General features: G+C 48.3%; 1 pseudogene; it reads right to left on the bottom strand.

Annotated features, from left to right (window-relative positions):
- Positions 1-10,144: 10,144 nt before the first annotated feature.
- LOC114911708 (extracellular calcium-sensing receptor-like) lies at positions 10,145-16,482 on the bottom strand (annotated as a pseudogene).
- Between the last annotated feature and the right edge of the window lie 1,996 nt (positions 16,483-18,478).

The following is an 18,478-nucleotide window of genomic DNA, read 5'->3' as shown; positions in this document are numbered from 1 at the left end:
AAGATCTCGGGTGGAGAGCCAAACTCTTTGCCCGGGTACAAACGAACAAACGAAAGGGTACGCCGGTGCCGGTCCGCCTGACGTTTGTGGCATTCCGCACTGCGGAGCAGGTGGGACCGGACCATCCTCCATACGTGGGCGCTCTCTTTGTGCCAAGTTTCCACGGCCTGAACATGACACGGGGAGGTTTCTCTAGGGAAAAGGACAGGCTGGTAGCCTAAAACACATTGGAAGGGCAACATACCTGTGGATGTATGTGGTGCAGAGTTGTGGGCATACCCAGCCCAGGCCAGGTAGCGAGCCCATTGGTGCTGTCTTTGGGAACAGTAGGCTCGGAGATACCTTGCTACATCCTGCTGTAGGCGTTCTGCTTGGCCGTTGGCCTGCGGGTGGTATCCAGATGTAAGGCTGACCATTACTCCCAGCCATCCCCAAAAAGCCTTCCACACCCGAGAGGTGAACTGGGGCCCCCGATCTGAAACAATGACTTCGGGGAGTCCGTACAGTTTAAAGACTTGTTCAAACAGGATCTCCACTACCTCAAGAGCTGTAGGCAACTTTGGAAGGGGCACCAGTCGGCAGGCCTTGGAGAAACGATCTATGAGAGAGAGGATCCCTGTCTTACCCTCGGAGACCGGCAGGTCCACTAGGGAGTCCAGTGCCACATGGGTCCAAGGTCGGGTCGGTGTAGGTAGGGGTTCTAGGAAACCAGCCGCCTTTTTGGGTAAGGTCCTGGTTTGCGCGCAAGTGGTGCAGGCCTGGACAAAGTCCCTGACGTCATCGGACACCGAAGGCCACCAGAACCGTCCTTGTAGCAGGGAGAGGGTACGCCGGATCCCGGGATGCCCTGCCTCCGGGGCCTCGTGAGCCCATTTCATCACTGCTGCGCGGAAGGAAATGGGCACATAAACACAACATGCAGGTTTCCCAGGAGGTTCTGGCTCGCCATCCTGAGCTTCTTGGATGTCCTGGAGGAGTTGCCAGTGGACCGGACCCACCACACACCCCTTAGGCAGGATCCCCTCTGGGTTGGTGGGCGTCGGTTCTGGGTCGTGAATCCACGATAAGGCATCGGCTTTCCTATTCTTGGTACCTGGTCGATAGGACACAGTAAAGTGAAAACGGGTGAAGAACAGGGCTCATAGGGCCTGTCGGGAATTCAGCCTTTACGCGGTCTCAAGGTACTCAAGGTTTCTGTGATCTGTAAGTACCACAAAGGGATGGACAGCACCCTCCAACCAGTGACGCCACTCCTCAAGCGCGAGTTTAATGGCAAGGAGTTCCCGGTTCCCAATGTTGTAATTACGTTCGGCGGGGGTCATCTTCCTGGAGAAGAAGGCACAGGGGTACAGCTTCGGCGGGTCCCCTTGCCTCTGTGACAGGACTGCTCCCACTCCTACTGAGGAGGCATCGATCTCCACCACAAACGGCAAGGAAGGATCCAGCTGTTTCAGCACTGGGGCGGAGGTAAACTGTTTCTTTAGATCCTGGAAGGCCTTCTCTGCCTCCGCCCTCAAAGGGAGTCTTCGATCCTTGCTAGCCGCTAGTGCAGTAAGGGGAGCGGTTACTGTGCTAAAATTTCGTATGAACCGACGATAAAAATTGGCGAAACCAAGGAAGCATGGGAGCACCCTTACCATGGTGGGTCGAGGCCAGGATGTCACCGCGTCCACTTTCCTGGGGTCCATGGAGACTCCCTCCTGGATCAGGATATAGCCCAGGAAGGAGATCTGGCGTTGGTGGAACTCTCATTTCTCTGCCTTAACATACAGACGGTGTTGTAAGAGCCGCCTGAGGACTGACCGGACCTGCTGGATATGCTGCTCTCGGGTCCTTGAGTATATCAGTATATCGTCAAGGTAGACAATGACACAGTGATTAATGAAGTCCCCCAACACGTGGCTCAGAAAGGCCTGGAAAACCGAGGGGGCGTTAACTAGGCCAAAAGGCATGACCCTGTACTCATAATGACCTAGTGTAGTGGAGAAGGCTGTCTTCCATTCATCCCCCTCATGGATCCGAATAAGGTTATACGTGCTGCGGAGGTCTAATTTAGTAAACCAGGTCGAACCATGAATACTTTCCAAGGCTGACGTGATCAACGGCAAAGGGTGTGGGTATTTGACTGTTATGGCATTAAACCCCCGGTAATCTATGCACGGCCTTAGTCCCCCGTCCTTCTTACTGATAAAGAAAAACCCTGCTGCCGCAGGTGATGTTGAAGGACGGATCAGGCCGGCCTCAAGGGCCTCCCTGATGTACTCCTGCATAGCCCATTGTTCCGGCAATGACAGGGGATACACCCGACCCCGAGGTAGCGTGGTACCTGGTAAGAGGTCAATGGCACAGTCCCAGGACCAGTGAGGAGGCAGTTCAGCGGCACGGGCCTTACTGAAGACTTCTCGTAGATCCTCATAGTCAGGGGGTATGACCGGCTGGGTAAGGCCCTCTACCCCCTCCACTGACGTGGCCCGACAAGGAAGGGTGAGGCAAGACGAACGACAGGACTCTCCCCATGAAACCAGCTCATTGGTGCTCCATTTGAAGACTGGATCGTGACGTGTCAACCAGGGGTAACCTAGAATAATCGGGGTGTCTGGAGCTCGGAGCAGAAAGAAGGTAAGTTTCTTGTGGTGACAGGCTCCTGTCTCAAGCAGGAGAGGTACGGTTCTGTTATCAACTACCCCTGTCCCCAAGGGTTGACCATCAAGGGCTTTCACTCTCAGGGTGACCTCACAGGTCTTAAGAGGGACATGGTGTGCTCTGGCAAAGCCCCAGTCCATAAAACAGCTCACTGCTTTTGAATCAATGAGGGCACTTGCCTGCACCCGGCTTCCCCCGGCAATACTCACTGGCAACCGCAACTGTCCCCGGTGCTCCCCCGGACTCACCTTCGCATCTTTGGAGGTCCCTTGGGGTGGTCGCGCCGGGCATGCGGCATGGAGATGCTCCTGGGACCCGCAATAGAGACACAGTTTCCCCACCAAGCACCGTCTTCTTTCTTCTGTCCTAAGCTGACCCGGTCCTATCTGCATGGGCTCGGGTTCCTCCTCTGGGCCGGACCCCGGGTGGATGGTCTGGTCTCCCCGGGGCTGTCGGCTCCTGCCAAGGTTGTCAATGGCGATGGCGGTCTCCACAAACCGGTCGAAGTCCCCATCCTCACCCCATACGTGAGCTCTTCCTGGATCCGGGGGTTCAGCCCTTTGCAGAAACAGGTGAGGAGGGCAGGAGAGTTCCATCCACTCTTGGCCACGAGGGGTCTGAACTCAAGAGCGTACTCAGCCACGCTTCTATCTCCCTGGGTGAGACGCATGAGACGATTACCCGCCGCGCGCCCAGCGTGAGGGTGGTCATAAATCGCTTCAAACTTCTTGCAGAAAACAGTGTAGGCGGTTCTTTGGCGGGTGCGCCACTCAGCGGCCGCCCACGCCCAGGCCGGACAGCAAGGACAGGACAAAAGCGATCTTGGATGCGTCAGTCTGATACATGTGAGGAGAACACTCAAAGACCAACTCACACTGCACCAGAAAATCTTGACATTGATCGGGAGAACCGTCATACATCTCTGGGGCAGCGATCCGTGTGACCGTACCGGATGCCTCTGGTGGTGTAGGCGGGGCAGGCTCAGCAGGAGTTGCGGGTGCCGTCTGGGTGGTGGGTTGGATAATACCTCCTGCTAGGAGAGTCTGGATCAATCCGTCTACCATCTTTTGCAGGCGCTGCAGTGAGTGGTCTTGCGCTCCCAAAATGTCGCCTTGCGTGGCGAGCGCCGTACACATTTGAGCATACTCCGCTGAGTCCTGGTAGCAGGCAGAACCTTCTGTTACGGTTGCACTTCGCGAGGACGGACTCAAGTGCAGAGTTTCATAAACAGATGTTTAATTAAGCCAAATCAGAATCCAAAAGCAAAGTCGAGGGACAGGTGTGGGTCAGGCGATCAGCAAACGTAATACAGAGGACTAGACAAAGAACGAGGTCAGGAATGTACAGGCAAAGGTCGATATCGGAAGAGGTTCACTGTGGCACGGCTCGGGAGGAAACAAAGGAGGCAAAGCAAGGTTCCGCATCTGGGCTTCCTCGGCGTCCCTCTTTATTGCTGTCCCTATTAGGAAACAGCAGGTGTCGCTGATGTGCCGGCTGCCGGGGACGTGACACCAGCAGCTTTGCGGATGTTGACTCAGCTAAAAGTTTTTCTCACATGTGCCACAGAGACGCTGAGACTGGAGTCACACAGGACTGTGGGAACTCTCACCAGGGGGTCTTTGTTCGCGAGCTCGAAACGGCCATAAAACATGTTCAGTTCGTCAGGGAGAGACACAGCGGCACCTGTCTGTGTCTGTGTCTGTGGTTTATAATCTGTTAAAGTTTGGATTCCCTGCCACAACCTACGTGCGTCTTGAGTGCAGTTAAACTCTGATTCCACCTTCCTGCTGTACTCCCGTTTCGTGCTGGCGATGGCTTTGCAGAGCTCATACTTATTCTTCTTGTATGCTTTCGTGTTTCTGGACTGAAACGCAGAGGTTCACTCACGGATCTTATTTCAGATTTCCGCGGTAATCCAGGAGATGTGCTTGTGGTACTTTGGGTATACATTCCTGAAGTCGATTTGGTTAAAGTCCCCAGAGATAATGAACAGGCTGTCTGGGTGCTTGTTCTCGTACTTAGTGACAACGTGGTACAGTTCGTTCTCAGCATTGTGTGTGTGTTCCCTTGGGGTGGGATGTAAACTGTGACCACGAGCACAGCCAAGAACTCCCTGGGCAGGTAGAATGGTCGGCATTTGATCAGAAGGTATTCAAGGTCCGGAGTGCAGTTCTGTGAAATCACTTCCACATTCATACACCATGTGTAGTTAATAAGAAAGCATATGCCCCTCCTCTTTTTTTCCCCGAGGAATCATTCCGATCCGTGCGTTGATTGAGAAGCCCTTGGGCTGGACCACGTGGTCCGGCATGCTGGCGGTGAGCCACATCTCCGTAAAGCAGAAAACACAGCAGTTCCGTAGGTCTCTTCGGAATTTAAGTCGTCCTCTGAGATCGTCCACTTTATTGTCCAGAGACTGAACATTGGACAGTAAAATACTGGGCATCGAAGGTCGTAACCCGCGGCGTTTTGTTCTCACCTGTACGTCAGCCCTGGGGCCCCTTTTCCCGAGCTTGTGTTGTCTGAGTGGTCCCTGGTGGGACACGGTCATGCTGTTCGCGGCAGAGCCGAGGCAGCGAGTTCCGCTCTCTAACGCTAACAATTGCGTCTAATCGCACTGTTTTACGTATTTGCAGAAGTGTTTGGTGATCATAAGTAATAAGAGAGTAAACTGGCTGGAAGGATAGTGACACAAACAAAACAATATACACTAAACTAACAAGTCTGCGAGGATCAGCAATCAGCACGTCGCCACGCACCGGCTGCATGCTTCTGTGAGGGAAATGCAATACTACACCTTTTTTCCTCTTTCATTTATATATCATATGGTAAATCATAACCCAAATTCTGTATCTGAGAAAGAAGAATGTGTGGAAAACCAGAGCTTATCCTAAGTTGTATATTTTTGTACATTTGGCAAGAACATGTGCCCTTCTCCTCTGAACCACACCTAAAGTTTCCGCAACAAATATGTCGATGACTCAAGTGTCTAAGTTTATTCCACTAGAAAAGTTAATGTTTCACTTCCGTCACAACTGTAACGAGTTCTGGAATATCTGGTCACCCTTTGTGGAACTTTTTAGGTATGGCTGCATTACCATCTTTGCTCAATATCATGACCTCACTGTGTGGAATCAGCATGTTCTCCCCATGTTCATGTTGGGTTTTCTCCAACAGGCCGTAGACATGTTTCAGTTGCATTGGTGGCTCTAAATTGCTTGCAGTGTGTTTGAGTTACTATGTATGACATTCCCCTTTGATGGATGCGTGTCCTGTCCAGGGTGGAACATGTGTCCTTCTGCTATGAACCACAGCTAAAGTTTCCGCAACAAATATGTCGATGACTCAGGTGTCTAACTTGAATCCACTAGAAAAGTTAATGTTTCACTTGCATTATAACTGTAATGAGCTTTGGAATATTTGGTCATCCTTTTTATAACTTCTTAGGCAAGGTTACATTTACATTTACATTTATTAATTTAGCAGATGCTTTTCTCCAAAGCGACGTACATCTCAGTAAAAATATACACACACACAGGACCACTTGTCCCATACAGGGTCACGGGGAACCGGAGCCTACCCGGTAACACAGGGCGTAAGGCCGGAGGGGGAGGGGACACACCCAGGACGGGACGCCAGTCCGTCGCAAGGCACCCCAAGCGGGACTCAAACCCCAGACCCACCGGAGAGCAGGATTGTGGTTCAACCCACTGCGCCACCGCACCCCCCTCAGTAAAAATACCATTTGTGCATTACATTAAGAGAAAGATACATAGCTGCAGAAGTGATTCTTAAGTAAACCTAGTTTGTTGCTTTCCACTTGATCCACCGATGTTCATCGCTCAAGTAGGTGCATAAAATGCAGGACAGATGAATCCTGATGACCTTCCTTCAATTTTTTTTTTTTAGAAGGTACACAAACATTTGCATACAGTGTTCACGACCGAAAGGATAAGATCACGGATACAAGTGGCTGAAATGAGTTTACATCGCAGGGTGGTGGGACTCACTCTTAGTGATAAGATTAGGAGTTTGGCCATCCAGGAGGAGCTCAGAGTAGAGTCGCTACTACTACACATTGAGAGGATCCAGTTGAGGTGTTTGGGCATCTGGTAAGGATGTGAGAGCGCCTCCCGTTGGAAGTATAGCAGGCACGGCCAACTGGGACGAGACCCCAAAGTCAGCCCAGGACCTACTAGAGAGATTACATCTCCCAGTTGGCTTGGGAGCGGCTGGGGATCCCCCAGGGTGAGCTGGAGGAAGTTGTGTGGGATAGGGATGTCCGAGCTTCTCTGCTCTCCCTATTGCCACCGCGGCCCTAAAGGACAAGTGGTTAAAAAGAATGGATGACCACATTCAGCATGTCATGCCCCTGACCACACTGCAGCCTATTGTACCTGGCAGGCATCAATGGAACTGAATATAAAAAGCCACACTACCCCAACCAGGTTGTGGAATCTCCCTGAGACAACCATCCCCTCTGCATTTGTTATCTGCATCTGTTGTCCTTCACCTTGTGTTCCTCCCTTGTTACCCTGGTCCCATCTCCTCACTCGAAGTCCTGACGGTCTGACCTCAACTGAGGCTTCGTCCTTCGACCAATACCTCGGCTCATCCTTTAGTACAACGTTCGCACATCGATTCATTGACACATGCCCATCCCCAACCACGAGTATTGCCTCACCCTTCAGAAAATGAATAAAACAATCCCGCACTTTGGGTCCTACCTGCAGTCTCCTGGACTCATATCCCTGACAGAAGATTCCACCTCTTACATAGACCCAGCAGAGACTGAGAAACTTTGATACACCAACATCACCAGGGGGTTTTGCTGGGTTCTCAGGAGCAAACCCTTCAGTGCTTGTCCAAGGCCATGCAGGAGATACTGTGTAACCTGCATCAGGATGGGGCCACAGCAGCAAATGGCACATCCACGTCTGCCGTGCCACCTCCCGCGTCATCAGCCATCACCTCCATGTCAGTCCCCACGGAGGACCCCAGCTGGCCACACCCATGCGTTGAATTTGCGTATCGGAGGAGAACTGAACTTTCGATGAATTTGCGGAGAACACCATCACGATTGATAACCTCATGAGAGAGCGTACACAACGTTTCCTGCCACGCACTCTCCCTGTCTGGATCTTTCTTTGAGGCGCTAAAGCCCCTGCCATTAGGAAGAGAATGCCTGATCCTGGAAGAAAGACAGTGGCAGATCCATGAGGGCCTCTGTCTGTACTGCGGGAGTGCAGTTCACTTCCAAGCGGTGGGTCCAGCACAATCAAACTCCGGTCCTCCTTTATAGGTGAGTGACCTCCCTCGGCCTGCCTCACAGCGCTTTGTGCTCGTTGCCATGTCATGGGGTGGAACCAGGTTTTGGCTCAGGCGTTCTTCGACTCAGGGGCTGCAAGCAGCTTCATTGATTATACCTTTGCACAGTATTCCCTTTCCTGGGTGTGACACAATGCTGCAGGTTAGCAAGCTGCACAGGCAACCACTAGGGACAGGTATAAAGAAAAGCTGCACAGAGCTGTTGCAGCTGCAAGTATGTCCTTCAGTGTCCTTCTACCTCATTAAATTCCTGGATAACATCCTGGGGTACACCTGGCTGGCTAAACGCAACCTGGTTTTTCTTGGAGCACCGGGAAACTAGTCTCACGAGGGTCACAATGTGACACCTTCTTTTTGACTCTGCCTTCAGAGCAGGTGACAAAGCAGCCCAACAAGGCAAGATTTCAAATAGTTTTTGGAAAAAACAGCCATTGTGTTCTTTGAGCCAAAGAGGAAAAGGACCATCCAAGCTGTTCTCAGCATCCGGTCCAAAAGCCAGCACCTGTTATGGTATGGGGGTGTGTCAGTGCCCATGACATGGGCAACTTGCATATCCATGAGGGCACCATTAATGTCGAAAGATATGTACAAATTTTGGAGCAACATAGGCTGCCATCCAGATGTCGTCTTGTCCAGGGACATCCCTGCATTCTCCAGCAGGATGACGGCAAACTGCATTCTGCCTGGATTACAAGTGCATGGCTGCATAAGCAGAAAGTACAGGTATTAGATTGGCCTGCCTGCAGTCCTGAACTGTCTCAGAATGTGTGGCTCATAATGAAGCGCGTAATACAGTAGCAAAGGCCCCATACAATTGTGCAGCTGAATTCCTGCATAATGGATGAATGGGGGGAAATTCCGCTTGCAAACTTAACCAACTGGTGTCTTCATTGCCCAAATGATGTGTTATTAAAAGACATGGTGATGTTGCACAGTGGAAAAGACTTGACTATTCCAACTTTTTTGGAATATGTTGCAGGGATCAGTTTCAGACTAAATGTGTATCTTCATAGGGGGCGTGGTGGCTCAGTGGGTTGGACCGGGTCCTGCTCTTCAATGGGTCTGCAGTTTGAGTCCCGCTTGGGGTGCCTTGCGACGGACTGGCGTCCCGTCCTGGGTGTGTCCCCTCCCCCTCCGGCCTTACGCCCTGTGTTACCGGGTAGGCTCCGGTTCCCCGTGACCCCGTAAGGGACAAGCGGTTCTGAAAATGCGTGTGTGTGTGTGTGTGTGTGTGTGTGTGTGTGTGTGTGTGTGTGTGTGTGTATTCCAACTTTTTTGGAATATGTTGCAGGGATCAGTTTCAGACTAAATGTGTATCTTCATAGGGGGCGTGGTGGCTCAGTGGGTTGGACCGGGTCCTGCTCTTCAGTGGGTCTGCGGTTTGAGTCCCGCTTGGGGTGCCTTGCGACGGACTGGCGTCCCGTCCTGGGTGTGTCCCCTCCCCCTCCGGCCTTATGTCCTGTGTTACCGGGTAGGCTCCGGTTCCCCGTCACCCCGTATGGGACAAGTGGTTCTGACTGTGTGTGTGTGTGTGTATATCTTCAAAAAATAATAGAGCTGATTAGGTAAAACATCAAATACCTTGTCAATACTATTTTTGTTTCAATAGAAGTCAAAGTAAACTTACAAATCACTTCTTTTGGTTTTTATCAGCACTTTCCATACTGGCCCAACTTTTTGGAATTGGGGTTGTACTTTCACTCAGACCAGTAATTGACTTTGTGATCTTTTCATTCTCCTGAAAATATTTGATTATCATCTTTCTGTATTGTGTTGACAAATGCAAAGTACAACGAAAGAAAATAAACAGAACACACCACAAAAACGACAATATGTCATATCAAAGTCTATGGTAAAAAGCAGCGTTTTTATTTTTTTCTTATACTTAAAAACATTTCATGTCCATAACAAAAGAACACTTTTAACATGTCTAATGGGTAAAACACAACTTATGATTCACTCGTCACATCACATTTCCTTTTAATATTTTTCAAACTTATATTTACGTCTGAGATTATTTTATGCCTTAGTTCTATTAACAGAACGAAAAACATCCACACCAATGTGGTTCTACAACAGTCCTCTGTTTTGTACATATGTAAGGATTGGCTTATTCATGATCAAGATTAAACCTTTTTGCAGAAAGGTCTTCATAACTAATAAAAACAGGTAGTTAGTGGGATTTAGCATGCATTTTACCCATTATATGCCTCCTAGTATTTTTTTCAGGTTTAAATAATATTATGTAACATTTAGGCAAAAAAATGCAGAACAGCAAACCATAACTGGAAGCCAAAATGGCAAAGATCTCAACAGCTACAGTGAACTTGCCCGGTGAGCTGACATAGGCCGGATAAAGGTGATCCACACCGCACAGAATATGAGCATGCTGAATGTGATGAATTTGGCTTCGTTGAAGTTGTCGGGCAGCTTCCTGGCCAGGAAAGCCAGTACAAAGCACATGAGAGAGAGGAGGCCAATGTAGCCCAACACAGCCCAGAAGCCCACGGCTGAGCCTACGTCACACTCGAGAATGACCTTGTCAGTTGAGTATGCAGTGTTTCTGTTTGGAACTGGTGGGGCAAGTGACACCCACAATGCACATATTACAACTTGAATGAGAGTACAGCAGAGTACACTGAGTCTCTGTAAGGGGGCAGAGCACTGGAGAACATTGCTTCCAGGGACAGATGCTTTAAAGGCATTTACTACCACTATTGTCTTCGCCAGGACACAAGACATACACATAGCGAAGGTGACCCCGAACACTGTGTGACGCAGCATGCAGGACCACTGAGAGGGCCGGCCGATGAAAGTGAGAGAGCAAAGGAACACAGAATGAGCGAGAAGAGCAGCAGGAAGCTCAGCTCTGAGTTGTTGGCTTTCACAATTGGTGTTTCCATGAAGTGAAAGAATATTAATCCAGTTGCTGCTGTTAAACTCGCTCCTATCACAGAGATGGCTGTTAGCATTTTGCCCATGGTTTCTCCAAAGGTGAGAAACTCAACCTTCTTGAGTATGCACTCGGTTCTGTCTTCATTTGACCAATATTCCAGCGGACATTTGATGCACTTAGTTGAATCTGAAACAAAACACACAATCAGAGTATTTTTCTGCACTTCTATTACTTTATGATTCACAAAAGCTGCAGCTTTTTGTTTGTTTCTCTATTAATTTTGCACATTTATTGATCATTCCAGTAGACATGCATCCAGCAATCGGGTCTCCTTTTTTTGTCACATTCAGCTTTGTTAGAAGTAAGGCAGGGTATATGGAGATGGTGAGACTGTTATTACTGCTAGAGAAAGTTCTACCTGTTACATTGCTGATCTCCCCAGCAGCACATGGAATACAGGAGAAGCAGCATATAGGTTTGCCTCGAATCACAGCCTGGCTAGTACCCGGTTGGCAGCTTTCACTGCAGACGGACTTGGGCTTCTGAGAAAGAGCACAAGTTTCAGCTGGCCAAGCAAGTTTCAGTTTGCCACTCATTCACTCACTCTCATCTTTTTACAGCAGTAAATCACTCACTCTCATCTTTATTCACTGACAGTTCTGCTAACTTCAGCTAATTTTTTGTACCATAGCTTTCAAGAAAGTTGCCTCTGTAACAGAGGAAGCAAATACAAAAAACACAGGGACATGCAAAATGAAATGATTAATGAATACCAAAATACACAAGGACTGTCCAGGTGATCACTGTGCAAAGCAGAATGACATTGAGCATGACTGTTTTCAAATTGACCCTCAGACCCAGTTGTGCTCCTCAAGCACATTTACCTTCAAACACACAACAGAACCTCGGCATTCTCACTGAAGTAGAGAGCCGGAAAGACCGAAATCGAAAAAATCGAAATAGTTCTGGAACCCAGCATGCTCTACCTACCGTGAACGGATCTCCGGCCCAGAAAATATTGTTGTCGTTCATGGTAAATTGCTTTCCAGCTGGCAGAGATGCATCATAATAACCTATTGTGACAAACTTTATTTCTCCATCTTCCCCCTTCTGCCAGTTCACCAGTTCATATCGGGCTGTTGGATCTCCATTAAGGTCGAAATACACACGTTCACCAGTGTGTGTTGTAAAATTGACCTCATGCAAATATTTTACCACCTACGTAAGGAAACAGTGGCATTAGTAATAGGGAAGCGACAGTTTCCTTTTTATTGGTCTAAAAGTTACATTCTAAAATTTCAGCAACTGATGCACACCTGAGCCCCTTGAATGTTTGCCTTGTCTACACACGACTCATTTAATGTGTGCCCTTTGCCCTGTTTGCATGTCAGCAGCTCATGAAGGGCGTGTGCTACAGCATACACAGCTTTGTAGACATTGCTGGACATCAGCTCTGAAAAGTCAGTGTACTCGTTACTCAGCTCTGCCAGCTTCTCCTTGCCTGAGCAAAGCTTCACATCTGTTGTTTCATTCCTCTGGGAGAACATGCACGCAAAGGAAGCTTCCCAGAATTCTTTCAAAAGGGCGTTTTGTGGACTTTTAGATGGATGGACCTTCACCAGGAATTCACTGAGACCAGGTACTGTGGACTTTGGAATGGTGAAACCGATGACACTGCTGATAACAGCAGAGATTCTGGGAATGGCCAGATATCGAGCTGTGATCCAGGAGTCACAGGCGACCCACTGGAGACCTGTCACATTTTGAAGTAGGATCTCCTCCAGCAAAACTTCCATATCTCTTTGGGAAGAAAATGCTATAATTACCTTTGAAGTGGACCTTTTAATAACTTCAACAACCTTTGTAATCCTCTGTTGGGGATAGTTTCTTAATATGGCCTCTGAGTACTCAATGCACACACCTTCATCTTTGGCAGCCTCCTCAAACACACTCATTCCATTGTTGCCATAGTCATTGTCGCTTCTGACAGTGCCAACCCAGGTCCAGCCAAAGTGTTTGACCATCTGGGCCAGTGCTCTGCTCTGGTAGTAGTCACTGGGAATGGTCCTGAAAAAGGTGGGGAACTCATTTTTGTTGCTCAGACATGCACACGTGGCAAGTGGCTGATCTGCAACAAAAAAATACAGTATTTTAGTCAAATGTTTTCCTTGTTAAATACTTTACAGTGTGGTTAATGTGCAAAAAAGAGAGACGTTACAATTGGAATGTGAAATGTCCCGGTGGTCCTTGCTATGACGATAGTCGAAGAGGACTCCGATTCCCCTACAATGGCATGCACCACTGGTTTGCCTGCGCATCCGCTGTGTGCCGTCTGGTCCTGGCCATTCACAAGCGCCATGGCAGCCCGCATAGCACCCACTGTGGAGGTGCAGCTGTCATAGATCTCATAACCCAAGGTCACATTTGGGAGCAAGCTGTTACTGTTGTTTATTTCCTCAATGGCAAAGATCATAGCCTGTGCATACCGAAATTCTCTCAGGTCTATGCTGTTAAATACAGAAAAGGTCCTGGTTAATTTGTGGAACTGGAGAATTTAAAGGATTTGCCTTTACTTTGTGGTTCCAGACCTTTGTTTTTTGTGGACAATTTGACCATTCAAATATAAACAATGCATTCATTACCACGTTGCCTATTACCTGGAGTTGTGTATCATTATTCATACATATTTTGCATTGAAAAATTTGTGTGACATAAAAATCCAGTGCATCGCTATGAAATCATTTCTAGGCATTAGTTATACATAATGGCTGTCATTGACTGTGGTCGACCCCAGTCTAGGCGCTACAGCTGCCTCAACAAATTTGCCAAACACAGATTCAGTGACACTTTCCTGCCACCTTGACAGAAGGCTGTTATGTCTCTCTACAGAAAAGACAGAGTGGCTCAGAGGGCAAAGAAGCACACCTGAGCAGAAACACACCTGGAGCAGGCTGGAGGTGGCAGCTTGTTTCTGAATGAGAGCACAGGTAGCCTAATTGTGCGGTGAATGGAGAAAACTCCTCCAATACGGATGTCCCCGTCCTTGGAAAGCTGGGGGGTCTCTGGGTTCCCCAGTATTCGGCACAGAGGCTCTTCTCCCATGGCTCCTAGAGCACAGAGAACCACTGCTGCACACAGCAGCATGGCACCCACCCTGCTCAGTGGGCTGCTACCAAACTGGGCAAATCTGGAAACGGGACTTTTATACGCTACAGGGACACAACACATTGACTTGAGCCAATCACACGGCACCCGCAGCGGGTACAGGAGACACTTCCCAACAGACGTGTGCACAACACCTAGGCTTAGGAGTAGGGTTAGGTACAGTACAGCCCTTGGACTAAATGTTCAATTACTTACCCTGATTTAACTCTTTATACAGCGGCGTGATTTTTACTGTCTCAGTCCGAGATGCCTTGATAAACGGCACTGTAGCAGCAGACGGGATCAAACAGTCACAGCCTCTAACAGTGTTGTGTCTGTGCTTTGCGGAGTGAAAGACACGGGCAGTGATCTTGTGAATGTTCTTTATATCACGAACACCTGGGAGACAAATTATCACAATGTCTCTGTCGAGGTTGTACTCTTGTCTCATGCCCTATGCATCTCAGCTTTGGCATCTCTGGTTATTAGTAAGCAGTTATTCATAATCAATGTATGAATGAAAACAGTGAACAGTGAAAGACAAGCTAGAAATAATTTTTTTGTGTATGTTATTGTTATGCATAAAAATACCTTATTTTTGCTGTTTTAGTTCATTTTAGGATCTATTCTTTATCTAGCAACCAATTACTTTGTTTTCCTGTAAGGAGTAATGGCAGTAACGGTAATTTTATCACCTCACAATGGGAATTCACGTAGTGGGGAAATTTTTCAGAGCAATTTTATCGTGTTATGTAAGGAATGGGTTTATACATCATTCTGAAGAAACTACTGCGCAGCTATGTCAATACTGCAATGTGTACTGAGTTTATTAACACAAGTAAATTTAAGTGTGGTTTTCTACATTACAAATGACACAAACTTACCCAGTCTTATTTTTTATAGAATTTATTTTCAGGCCACATCTCAGGCTGACTAATCATATTTGAATGAATGAAACTTTATAATGTATATTTTTTTTTCCAACATTTTCTCTAAGACTTCACGATGTTAAGCTACGTATAATGATTTACCGATTTACACAGCTGGGTGAATTTTACTGTATCAATTCAAGGCAAGTACTTTCCTTAAGCGTACCACGCGCTGTAGTCAAAGGGGGTCGTTTGACTGCAAAGGTGGCAACGGTAACCACTACATTACCTCAGTAAATATGTATATAGAGACACACACACACACCCACTCGTACTGTCTTGGTTTTTAACAGAACATAAAAGTCCTTGTGTTTTCCATAGAGGAAAAAGACTCATCACACAACACCGTAAGTGCGAATTCGTACACATCATGCTGGCTGTTCTCTGGAAGTCGCTTCTCAGCACCTTCCGGCCATTTAAACAATCTGAAAAAAAGAGAAGTAAATGAAAATTGAATATTTGTTCAAACTAGCTCAAAGTATGACTGAAATGCCTGTGTTTGTGGCTGAGGGGGTGCCTCGCCTGCTTCACGACGAGCTGTGCCCCGAGCATGTGGTACAGACCGAGGGCCGTGAGCAGGTTGGTCCTGATACACATGTGTCTGACGTGGCAGCTGGCACACCTGGGTCCCACCCCTCTCACAGCCCCTGCAGGGCAGCCACAGGGCCATCCGCACTCGCTGACATTGGCCGGTCTTCCTCTAGTGTCCAGACAGCCTGTCCAGGCCTGCGACTCTGCCGGGGGCTCCAGTCTGCTAGCGATGGTCAAACAGAGAAAAGCAGGTGGTAAAAACACTGTAAATTGAGCCTCTTTGTCCTTGGCAGCGAAATCTAGGATGTGGAGACACTTTGAGAGGAACCTTTCTTCGTGTCAGACGTTTGCAAACAGCACTGGCAAAGAGCTTATGATGAGCGGCTACAGGCTCCACAGTTTTACACACTCGTCTTTAACACAAGTTTGTATGTGATCCGCGTGGATGCCCGACAGAGACGAATGCAATGAGTGTTTGTCGTTCTCGGTCACTCTCAGGGCCCACGTGTGACACTGCAACCACAATGTGCAGAACATTCAGCTGTTCTTGTGTTCAGTTAGAGCCACAGGAGGCCCCGTGCAAATGCCACTGCGGTCGAAAAAGCGCCCGATGCTGAGGCAGATCCTCCAGCCGGTGACAGAACCAGCCGAGAAAGAAATACAGCAGCAGAACCCCTCGCCCCCAGCTCAGTTTTTAGAACATAGAGTGCAGGACAGCATGCTGGAATGTGGAATGAGTAAGAAGAGCTGCACAGTTAAGGAGCTGGAGAGGAGCAGCTTGGGAAAGAGCTCTGAAAACCACGTGCAGCATGACACTCACCGTGCACACCGTCTGCCATATGCCTTTGTCGTGTAGTTCCAGAATGGCATCTGCACTGACCGCAACAGGCAGTAACTACCCCCTGTGGTGACGCCTACGGTTGACAGAGTGTCGGGCTCATAGCAGGCCTGCACACGGCAGCTGTTGTCCAGGGTTGGCCAGGTGAGAGCCAGCAACAGGAGGAGAGCCATGTAGTTGTGTTCGGTGTCCACCTGGCTGCTGGGACACCAGTGTGTGTCTGTGTGTGTGTGGGAGAGTGAGAGGGCCTGACAGCGGTGGCCTGCACCAGCATCCCCGAAGCAGCACAAAGCGTGTCAGAAACACATGACCGCAAGCACATTTGTTTGTGTTATACTTAGACAGAGATCATGGAGCCACCATGACGATGAGAAAAAACTCACTTATATGTTCTGTGAAGTATGGATTTATTCCAAAAGCAAAAATAAAAACACATTTGTTAATGAAAAGTAAAAGACTTTTCTAAACTTTTCTGGGCCACACCACCACTTTGAGTTTGAATTAATACTTTAGAAATCTTACACAAATCCACTTAATTCCAAGCAGAATATGCACAGACCCTCTGCACCTCAGACATGATGCAATTTGAATATGGCATTAAATCATCCTTCTGACACTCTCGCAAAGTAAACATCTCATTAGTTAACCTTGGTGCAAAGTGCCGTTTCCTGGCTGTCCCACCCTGGGGACCCTGTATTTGTTTAACAACCCTGAATAATTCAATTTAACACAGGTTGCGCTTTAATTGACCTGATGGCTGTTTTGACTCGGGGCCTCGGGACGTGGACGAGGGAGTCTCAGTGCACCCGGCTTCCGTCCGCTCGCCACACACACGGGGGCCGGAGTGCTAGACTGGATCTTTACCAACAGTCCCTTGGCTTTTGAGGCCTGTCATGCCACTGTGCCTCAAGTTGTGCAGGCCCTCTGCACCTCAGACATGTGCCTTACTTCGTGTATGACTGGTAATGTGCTTAAGACAGTGTAGGGCAGGATGGGAGCATTAGGGATATGACCATAGGTGGGTTATAGCTTATTTCGGCTTTCGGCACCATCTCCAGATCCTGCTGCCATTCTTCCCCATTGCTGTGGGACACAGGCCTTTCACCATCCCAGGCACATTTAGTCATTTCTCTGAAAGAATAGTGACGAACCCTGTTAAACTTATTACAGTGATCTACTCATTTATCTTGAACTTCATCAAGGTCTGGGACATGGCGAACAAAAGCTGCGACTACAGGCTGAGGAGAGGCAAAGACGCAGGAAGGTCAGGCTTCAAGTGGAACATATGAACAGCACCCAGCACATCTGTTGCAACTGTGGCAAGGACTGTCATTCTCGTTTGGGCCTTCACAGTCATGGCCGGCGATGCAAACCACCGTGAAGTGGACAAAACCAAGGCGCAATTCCATGGTCTTTCTAGACTGATGGATGCCAATGATGACTCATTTATACAGCAGGGCAATTTTTACAGCATTAGTTCAGGTTAAGTACATTGATAAACGTAGTAGCAAGTTACTCTAACTACAACGCCACCTGCTGACCCTGTTTCTGTGTTTTACCTTTCCAGCTATGCAGTTTTTTCAGTGGTTGCATGTGGAGGACCACCGAGGCTGCAGCCAAATCTGTCCACTTAACACTCTCGGTGAAGAATTCTTAGGTGGTGTAATGGTCAGACCTGTTACCTTGTAATGTGGAGAACCTGTGTTCAAATGCACCCCTGCAGTGGTACTCCTGACCAAGCTATTAACCCTGAACTGAAAGAGTAAAAACTATGCAACAGTATAAATGGGTAAATCAGTGTCAGTCACTTAGGGTACAAACCTAAAGGCAGTGTAAGTCAGCTCAAACAAAGGTATCAGTTAAGTTTCAAGTTTATTGTCATAGGTACAAGTACCATGTTCAAGTATCATGAAATTCTTCTTGAACGCTTCTCCACAGACTATCGACATGAACTGTATCCTGTTTCCTGAAGTCAATCAACAGCTCCTTAGTTTTACTGACATTGAGAGACAGGTTGTTGTCCTGACACCACTCTCCCAGGAGCCTCACCTCCTCTCTGTAGGCCCTCTCATCGTTGTTGGTGATCAGACCCACAATGGTGGTATCATCAGCAAACTTTATGATGGTGTTGGGGCTGTGACTGGCCACACAGTCATGTGTGAACAAGGA

The sequence above is a fragment of the Scleropages formosus genome, chromosome 10 (genome assembly GCF_900964775.1).
Source record: "Scleropages formosus chromosome 10, fSclFor1.1, whole genome shotgun sequence".
Classification (NCBI taxonomy): Eukaryota; Metazoa; Chordata; class Actinopteri; order Osteoglossiformes; family Osteoglossidae; genus Scleropages; species Scleropages formosus.
This window is presented reverse-complemented; position numbering and strand designations above follow the sequence as displayed.